The 9,667-nt window shown below is 48.3% G+C and overlaps 1 protein-coding gene across 2 annotated transcripts in view; it reads left to right on the top strand.

The window, feature by feature from the left end:
- The first annotated feature begins 4,448 nt into the window (after window positions 1-4,448).
- The window catches only part of Sytl3 (synaptotagmin like 3), a 66,767-nt gene continuing 61,548 nt past the window's right edge, over window positions 4,449-9,667 (top strand). For both annotated transcript variants that reach the window (XM_042702063.1, XM_042702062.1), the window contains exon 1: window positions 4,449-4,615. The gene's annotated coding sequence lies outside the window, so the exon portion shown is untranslated. The remainder of the gene's footprint in view (window positions 4,616-9,667) is intronic.

Below are 9,667 nucleotides of genomic sequence, written 5' to 3'. Positions count from 1 at the left end.
TTCAAATTCCGACATTCTTTTGTTCTGCCATTCCCAGATCTGTCTGAGATCCCTTTAGGCCTCTTCTGCCTGTCTGATGCCAGGACTTCAGCCTCACCGTCATCTTGAACCCTGACTTTTAAACTTCCTCCTCGTGTCCTTCTGCTACTTTGTGGGTTGACTTCACTACCTGAGGGTCTTAGAATTAAGTGCAAAGCAAGAGTAAACAGATGCTAAGTGAACATCTGGAATAGAAGAGTGTGGGGCATGAGAACCATTTTTTAATGTCTTTGCCTTCTTTTACAACCTTCCCAAATGGCTGCTGTGTTATTGATGTAGAGATCTAGGAAGAGTAGTGTGAGGTTTGTCAAGTGTAAAGGGAGAGGAAACGTATTTCTGGCTGACACATCTACAGTGAGAATCCTGTGCGGAGAAATTACACGCTAAGGAGAGGAGCTAAGAAATGCTTCTGTGGGGTCTTCCACAGCTGTACAGAAATAGCTCATGCCTCTGAAACATCTGGAGAGAGCGGCTGCTCTGTCCTTTGTGATCCCTTTATAGGTTCCAACAATGAAATGACTTAATAGCCACTAGAGCACTAATATCCATGCTGCAGTGGTTTTTAAATCTTTTCATGATGAGTTCTGTGCATGTGAGAGAAACACCTACACATCAGTCAGAATGGACTAGGTCAGCTGCAGAAGCAAATGACCCCAGACTCACAGTGGGTGGCAATAGCTGAGATTGATGGGTCTCCCTGCAAGACCCGCTATGGCTCTGTCCTGTGTCTTCTGCACAGGGGTCCACGCTGATGGACGGGCTCTCTGGGGTCCTCGGTGGACAGTGGAAGGGTCCATGGAGGAGTGGTTGCCTGAGCATTCCCTGAGAACATGCTACCTCCAGCACAAGTCACTTCTGCCTGGGGCTCATCAACCCGTGTCTGGCCACACCTGAGCCGCCACAGCCGGGACACCTGACAGGTGCAGGAAACTCCACCTGCTCCGCCCCCTCCCCCGCCCCCGTGGCGTTCTGAAGGGTCCCCTAGGACTCCATCGAGATGTCCGTGACAGTGACCAGCCCCACGTGCCGCTGCTCCGCTGCTGACTAGCCTAATCTCCAGCAGCCCCAATTGTCCCCTGGCTTTCAGTTTGATCTGCTTGACACCTGCTCAAGTTCTGTCCCCAGTGACGCCAGTCTTTGCCAGCCTCTCAGCTTGCTGTCCACAGTAGCCCTCGGCCTCAGCCCAGACTCTGAACTGTAGAAGTTCTAATATTTTCTTACTCTGTCTTCAGTTGTTATCTGAATTATGTTAGCCCCTGAATTTATACTACAGAATGTGACTTTATTTGGAGGAAAGACCTTTGCTAATCAAGGTAAAATGAAGTCACATGTGTGGGCCTGAAGTCAGTACATTTGTGTCCTTATAAGAGGAGGAGTTTAGAGCTGGGTGCAGATAGCTCATGCCTGTAATCCCATCTGCTCAGGAGCCAGAGATGAAGAGATCAGGCCAGCATAGGGAAAAAATTCTCAATACCTTCATCCCAACAGAAAAGGCTGAGTTTAGTGATGTACATCTATCACCCCCACTCTGCAAGAAACATAGAGGATTTGGGTCTAGGCCATCCCTGAGTATAAAGCAAGATCCAATTTCCAAAATAAGCAAAAAAGGGCAAGAGGCATGGTTTGAGTGGTAGAGCCTGTCTAGCAAGCATCAAGCCTCGAATTCAAACTAATAAAAAAGAAAGAAAGGAAGTTCAGGACACAGAGGGGCACAAAGAAACTACCATGTGAAGACACAGAAAGAAGATGGCTGTCTACAAATGGAGGAGAAAGACCTATCCAACCCAGCCCACATCCAGCCAGACCATGGGCTTCCAGTCTCCAGAACCGCATGAAGAGGGTGTTTCTGTGGCATTTTCGCAGCAGCTGGAGCACAGGGACACACCTGCCTTGGAGATCATGATTCTCATTCCGGAAACATTTCCTTCCAAGTATTCCAATTGGCTTAGCATCTCATGCTTTACACCTAGAACGTTGCTACCAAGTAAATACCAGTTCCTCTTTCCTGAGCATTTCTTTCGAGAAATCCTCAACCATGGGCACTGTGTGTGATACATAACAGATACACAATAAACATTTGTGGATGAATTGATCAAACGGTAACACGAGGAGGAAACCTCGGGCCCTCACTAGGAAAGGTCTCAGAGACCCTGAGGGATTTGGGTAAGGCCACTCAGCCCTGTCTCTTCCCACAGCCTATCCTCTGAGCTTTCCCACTCCAGGTCCCTCCCCCAATCTCCTACCCCCTCCCCCACGGGTGTAATTCACCATTTCTGGACATTATGCCCAGGACATGGAAGAATGAAATTTCAGAAATGAGCTTAATCGATTACCATGTGACCCGGTGGACAGATGAAGAAGCCAAGGCTGGAAGGGTTCTGAGAGGTGTAGTGAGAGCCACGCAGAGTACCTTAATTCCAGCCATCAGATGACTGGGCAAAAATAACATGCTTTTTTCAATTTGAATACACATTAGTTCACCCTCAGGAGTGAGTCTGAAACCCCCAAAGAGCCCATTAGGGAATGAGAAAGCCTGCCCACAGAACAAAGGAATCTGTAATATATGTACCTGAGAAGGACTCAAATCCTGAATATGCAAAGAACTTCTACAAATCAATAGGAAAAAGGCAGATGAGCCAACTGAAACACATACACACACACACACACACACACACACACACACACACACACACACACACACACACACACACACACACACACACCTACTGTTGATCTCTTGTCCCTGAGGGCAAGTTAATCGAGGTTTTTAAAGGCAGACACCGGAAAATTTACTTATGCTTAGTGGGGGGGGAGGTTAGGGCCCCACCAAGATGAGGAGACAGCTCTGGTGCTGACTATCTCTTAATTTAAACAGAAGTGAAAGTTAGGGGATTTGTGATCCAGGTGGGTTGTAAAGCAGGACATCACAGTTCAATGATTTGCTTTCACGGTGTATTTTCTCTTTTCATAAGCTCCTGATGGCATTCATTGTAAAATTCCAGGGGCCTCTGCTGTAAAGTTGGGCCCGGGGACAGGGTGGGTGTTTCACTATAAAATGTTCAGAACGCTCCGCCTCAGTAAACATCAGGGGACCATGTATCAAACCCTAATGCGGGGCCATTCTGCACCCACTGGGATGGATGAGAAAGGCAGACGGGAGCGAGCGTGGGCAGGATGGGGAGCAGCGGGCGCTTGTGTCTGGCAGGAGTGTGAGAAGAGTCACGTGGTCACAGCCTGGGAGCCAGAGTCTCACCGCACACACAACCAATGGACAGATACTCATCCTGAGCAACTCCAGAGCAACCACAGAAACTGCTATTAACAGCATGATAGAGAAATAATTTATAGATGAGAAATAATATATAGCAATGCAACACAGAAATGAGAATGAACGACAACTCCACGCAGCGGTGTGTCCGCAGGCAATGCTGAGCAAACGCCGGCCTGGAAGAGGTTGTACCGGTGATTTCATTTGGATGAAGTGTAAACGCAGGAAATAGAATGGCCGCTGTCGCGGGAACAGGCACCTGCAGGGAGGAAGGTGGGCTGGGAGAAGGGAGGGGCTTGGGGGATGCCGTTCATGTCCTGTTTCTGGATGGGCTGTGGTGTGGGCACCTTACAGCATTCACCAAGTCGGATGTCATTGTCCATGTGTGTCTCTAACAGGAGACACCGACTGGGAATGTCAAAGAGAACAGACAGCTGTTCCTCGCTGTCCTGGAAACTGGAAGCCCAAGGTCCAGGAAGTGCCTTGACCTTGGAGCGTCCAGTGCAGGCGTCTGCTGTGTTCTAATCTAGAGGAAGGCATCAAGGGAAGGGGAAGCTCGGGAGGGCAGAGGAGAAGGGAAAGGGGAGGGGGAGGGGGAGGGGAGGGGAGGGGGAGGGGAGGGGGAGGGGGAGGGGGAGGGGAGGGGGAGGGGACAAACTCATCGTTGCCTAAGGAAGCCACCGTCATGGCATACACCTCGCAGTGTAATCACCTCTGAAAGATCTCATCTCTGAAAGCTGCTAAGACAGAGGCGGCCGCACTTAACGCAGGCTTGGGAGTCACGCCACTGCCCTGGGCTTAGGATTTGTATTCTGTGCGCACGCTATCCGTCATACACACACAAAAACCAACAAAATGAACTCAGAAAACCCCATGGCAGGCTGGTGATGAATGGCTTCTGAGTCAGCAGATGTTCTTTAGAGGTGTCCGCCCCTTGAGGATGGCTGTGCTGGGGGGGGGGGGGGGGGGGGTCGGGCAGGGTAGGAAGTACTCCATCAGATCCACTTGAAGGGCGCGGACCACACAGGTACCGCGCAGCCGGGAGATGCTGTCCCCCCTGAACACTGGCTGTGATCTGATGAACTTGGTTTCTCCCGGCTCTCGGCCGGGCTCCCGGTGTGGTTTGGGGGTGGTTCTTCTGCCCGATCCTTGGTGACGTGGGAGGAGCACTCAGTGGCACTCAGTGGCCACAGGCACTGCTTCTGCCGGCGCCCGACAGGAAGGAGTGAGAAGCCGGCCAGCTACACTGTGAAGAGGAAGCAACTTCTCCTCCCCTCAGCCGACTCGGGTCTCTTGAAGCACGAGGAGGTAGGATGAAGGATCGAGGTCAGCCGGGATGGGGCAGGTACATGTGAAAAGTTTTTATTTTTGTTGTTGGTCATGGGGCTTGGACGTAGGGCCTGAGCGCTGTCCCTGAACTTCTTCTCTCAAGGTGAGCACTCTGCCACTTTGAGCCCCAGCGCCACTTCCAGTTTTCTAGTGCTTAATTGGAGATTCGAGTCTCATGAACTTTCCTGCCCTGGCCAGTTTCAAACCACCCTCCTCAGATCTCAGCCTCCTGAGTCGCTAGGATGACAGGCGTGGGCCACGGGGCCGGCTGAGATGACAGCTATCGTAACTTTCCTTAAACTGGAAACTTGGAAAAGGTAGGAAGTAAATTCATAATAAATTGGACAAAAGATGACTTGTCAGTTTACAGGATAAATACATTTAAAATGTAGAAATTGCTGTGTACCAGTGGCTCTCAGTTATAATCCTAGCTAATAAAGAGACTGAGATCTGGAGGATCAAACTTTGAAGTTTGACTGGGCAGAAAGTTCTGAGAGATTCCATCTCCAACCTACAAAAAGCTGGGCTGGAATTTTGGCTGACATGCAAGGGCAGCAAGTAGGCTCAGCAAGCGTGAGGCTTTGATTCAAACCCTCGTCCCTGCAAATCCAAATGAAACAAACCCCCAAACTAGTCAGAATTGTTTAAATTATATGGAGGAGGCTACTTTAGGATTCATTAAAAAAAAAAAAAACACAAAAACACTACTTAACAGCAATATAGCTATTTATTTAAAACAGAATCTTGCTCTGTAATAAGTTGGCTTCAAACCTAAGTCTTTCTGCCTTTGCCTCCCAGATGCTGGGATTACAGGCATGCACCTCCAGGCTCCATTGGTGTGAATTGTTTAGACTATTACTTGATGGTTTTGTCATTGGCATGAACCAACTGCACTAACTCCGAATGTTTGGATCACCTATAATCTCTAGGTTGGAGGTGGAATATAATTTGAGGGTAAAGAAATTAACTAGAGTTGAAATTAAAATTCCTTTCATGAAATGTCTTTACCACACATTTTGGTAAGAGAGAAACAGATGAAAGTACACAATAGGTACTAAAGATCTATTACAAAATTAGAATTGGTGTAGAAAAAAATTATTCAGCCAAAATACTTGGCGATTGTAACCTTTCAACTTCCATGCCTGAAACAGAAACAGAGAAGCTGGCCAGAGAAGGTACTTAATAAATAGTAGTTGTTGGACCAATGTTGAACATAAGAACAGTTATGACTAGTCCCTATTAATATCAATGATCATTTTGTCCTCCAGAAGAAGAGGTCAGGTTTAAGCTGAGAAAATCACGGTTTCTCTTTGCTTTTTCAAAAGTCATATTTTCAAAATTATTTTTAAGTAGTTGTACGAAGTTGTACCAGGTCAGTTTATAAGTACAATGCGCCTTGACCGAGGGGAGACACGGTTACCGTCCAGAGTCCCCCCAAATAACAAGGAACACAGACTTCCCTTGAGTGCGGGCTCTCCAGCCTCTCCGGGCTTCACGGTGCACGCCCACACGTGTGTTTGGATGTGAATGTTACATGTGCGCACTTGGAAAGACCAACTTGACACACATGGGCATGGGCCGGGGCCTGGCACCGGAAGGAGGCAAAGCTGGGACTTCTCAGGCTTTCTGGAAAGTCCACCTTCCTTTACTTCCTCTTGGTAACACGTATCTTTGAAGCCCGTGAATAGTGCCCCTCCCAGGCTTCCTGTGGGTAGGAAGGAGAGACAGGAGGTGTTCTTTGTCTATCTTGGGGGGTGTTATTTTCTGTGGGTGTCATCTTCCATTAAGAATCTGGCCAGGCAAAAGCAAAAGGATGACATTTCGGGGTAGAGGTCCAAGGCCAGTGCAGCGCTCAGCTTCTCCCCTGTGTGAGGCAGAGGCTGTGGCTGCCAACATGGAGAGGCTTCTCGAGGAAATGGCTGTGGTGAGGGCCACGCGGAGGGCGCTCCGTCATTTCCTGTGAACGCGGGGTGCTGGTGGCTTCTGCAGCGGGGCCCCAGCGGGGAGGGGGGAGGCTCCGTCCTTCCCCCCACGGCTGCCTGCGCACAGAGAACACGATTCATCTGCAGAGAGAATCCCTCCCTTTCTCACTCGCCTTTTCCTTTTCTCCTCCTTTACCTTTCTGGTTACTTTGCCACCAGCCAGACAGATCTCAAGGCCCAGGTCAAGGCTTCCGGGCAGGCCACGGAGAGCGCGCTGTGCCGTAGCTCCAGGAGCTGCGCTGGGAAGGGCGCCGTTCAAAACCATCACTGGGAAAACAGCTGCGTGCGTTTACTAACAGCTGCGTGCGTTTACGTAACAGCTGCGTGCGTTTACGTAAGCGGAGCCGCTTTAGTCACCAAGAGGAGAGAGGACGTGCGGACACCAGCGGATTGGCCGCGTGCTGGCAGACGCGCGGCTCTTTCCACCTCCTGGCAAAGTCGCCGTCTCTCCCCTCCAGGAAGTTTCTCCTGGTCCCACTGGTCCTTTCTGCCCTCCCCACACGGTGAACCTTCAACCATGAGCCTCAGGAGCCCGACCTCCTGGGGAGCGAGGAGCTTAAGTGGGAGCCTCCAATACCGGGGCTAAGTTCTTTTTTTTTTTTTTTGGTTGGTCGTGGGGCCTGAACTCTGGGCCTGGGCGCTGTCCCTCAGCTCTTCAGCTCAAGGCGAGCGCTCTACCACTGAGCCACCTTCCCAGCCCGGCTAAGTTCTTTTTAACTGTTGATTGAGATTAGGCTGACAGGACAAGTGGTAGAATGCAGAAGCAGCCACAAATTTGAAAGTTCAAGGGCCAAGGAAATTGACCCGTAAGTCTCTGTGTGGGAGGGCAGTTCTTGAACCCAGGGCCTGGATCATGAACAAGATGTAAGAATCTGCTGAATGAGTGAGATTATAAATATTATCAAAGAGAAAAAAATAGCTTTGGAAACAGGTACCAGTGGCTTATGCACAGACTGAGATCTGGGGAGGGTGGTTCAAAGCCAGCCTGGGGAGGAAAGCTTATGAAACACTTTCCTTCAGTTAACCACCAAGAAGCTGGAAGTGGAGCTGTGGCTCAAGTGGTAGAGTGCCTATCTTGAGAAAAAAAGCTCAAGTGCCCAGGCCATGAGTTCAAGCCCAGTACTGGCACTAATTTTATTTTTTTTTAGATTTAAGATGTAAGTAAATTGTTATCCAGTCCTTATTCCCTTGAGTGTCTCAAGACCTATAGAAGTGAAGATCTAAATCAGTGGTTTGGCTGAATGTTGGGGGAGATTAGAATTGAAGTGTCTAATGATCAAGAGTAACCACAGTGGGACTAGGACTGTGGCTTAGTGGAAGAGTGCTTGCCTTGCATGTGTGAGGCCCTGGGTTCGATTCCTTGGTACCACATAAACAACAAAAAGAGATTAATGTAGGGGGCTGGGAAGGTGGCTCAGTGGTAGAGCACTTCCTTGCATGCATGAGGCCCTGGGTTCGATTCCTCAGCACCACATAAGCAAAAAGAAAAAAGCCGGAAGTGGCGCTGTGGCTCAAGTGGTAGAACGCTCGCCTTGAGCTGAAGAGCTGAGGGACAGTGCCCAGGCCCAGAGTTCAAGCCCCACAACCAGACCCCCTCCCCCCCAAAAAAAGATTAATTAAAAAAAAAAAAAAGAGTAACCATAGCTGGAAGGATTTGGAAGACTCATACTTCAAGTTTTCTAAGCTTTGGCCTTATATCGGCTTGGAAGACCAGAAAACTCCCTGATCAATATCTGAGATGCATTCAGTGAATCATAAGTTATTTTTGCAGTTTATGAAAAGACTTTTTTTTATTACTTTACTACGTACCCTAATAGTGAGTACACCAGGTTGCATTTTCTCAAGTCACAAATGAAGCACAGGATTATCTCTTTCTCTCTCTGACTCTTCTTAGAACCTCGATATCAGCTGTCTTTTGGAAGATTTGCTTTCTCACACCGTCTGTGATACTGTCCACGAGGGTGCTGGCAGTGCTGAGCAGTGCAGAAGACGTTGCTAAGTTGTTCTGTCATGGTTCCTCGCTCAAAATGATTTTTTTCTTCCCATTTGGTTTTTCAGAATGTGATCATGCATGTCTTCATTACTATGCCCAGGATCTGGTGGAGGGGTGGGTTTTCTGTGTTCCTGTGGGATGTCCACCCTGGAATGGCCACAGAAGGGTGGACATTCTATCATCCAGCCACTTGATGTTGAAGCAAGCTTCAGATGGCTATGAGAGCCATCTGGAAGAGAAGAATAGGCAGACTGATGACAAGCAGGCCCGCCTGGGCTCTGTAGCAGGTCATGTTGTGAGCCTGCCATCTTACCTCCTTATGAATCCATTTTATGCTATCTCCTTAGCTTTACGTTGTAATCAGTTCAGTAGTGATTCCGGGAGCACATTTTTCTTAGTCCTCCTACCTTGAGGGTGCGCTGTATTTCTTACTGTCAACTATGTATATCTTTTTTTTTTTTTAAATTTAATTTAATTTTATTTGTGAACATACTGTACAGAGGAGTTACAGTTACATGGGCAGGATAATGCGTACATTTCTTACCAAGCATTGCAGCCTCCTCCTTTGTTTACCCTTCACATCCCTTCCCAGCCTCCCCCCCCCAATCCCAATCCTTCTCCTTCCCCCCCTTCACACACCCCCCCCCCCCCCGCACCAACGTTGTAAAGCTCGTTTTGGACATGACAACTTGTACTTCTCATTGTTGCAACAGGTCCACCTGTATCCTTAAACAACTGGTTTTCCCCCATCTCCTCCACAAGTTATACTGACATCAAATATAGTGAAAGCAGGGGTTATACTGTGGGGGAGGGACATACAAAGCAACAAAGAGATAATCTTATAAATGTGTTAGAAACACATGCATGAAAGAAAAAAACATTAAAATACACATCTAAGGGTTCATTTTCCTGACATCACATTATCTGACCTTTTCCGCTTGACTCATACATATACTATATATTACAAATAAGGGAAACCGTGGGACCTACATTTCTTTGGGCCTGGCTTACTTCACTTAATATAATTTTTTCCAAGTTTTTCCATTTCCTAACAAA

The sequence above is a fragment of the Dipodomys spectabilis genome, unplaced genomic scaffold (genome assembly GCF_019054845.1).
Source record: "Dipodomys spectabilis isolate Male_0828 unplaced genomic scaffold, ASM1905484v1 ptg000302l, whole genome shotgun sequence".
Taxonomy (NCBI): domain Eukaryota; kingdom Metazoa; phylum Chordata; class Mammalia; order Rodentia; family Heteromyidae; genus Dipodomys; species Dipodomys spectabilis.
The sequence above is the reverse complement of the archived record's forward strand: the minus strand, read 5'-3'. Positions and strand labels throughout refer to the sequence as shown.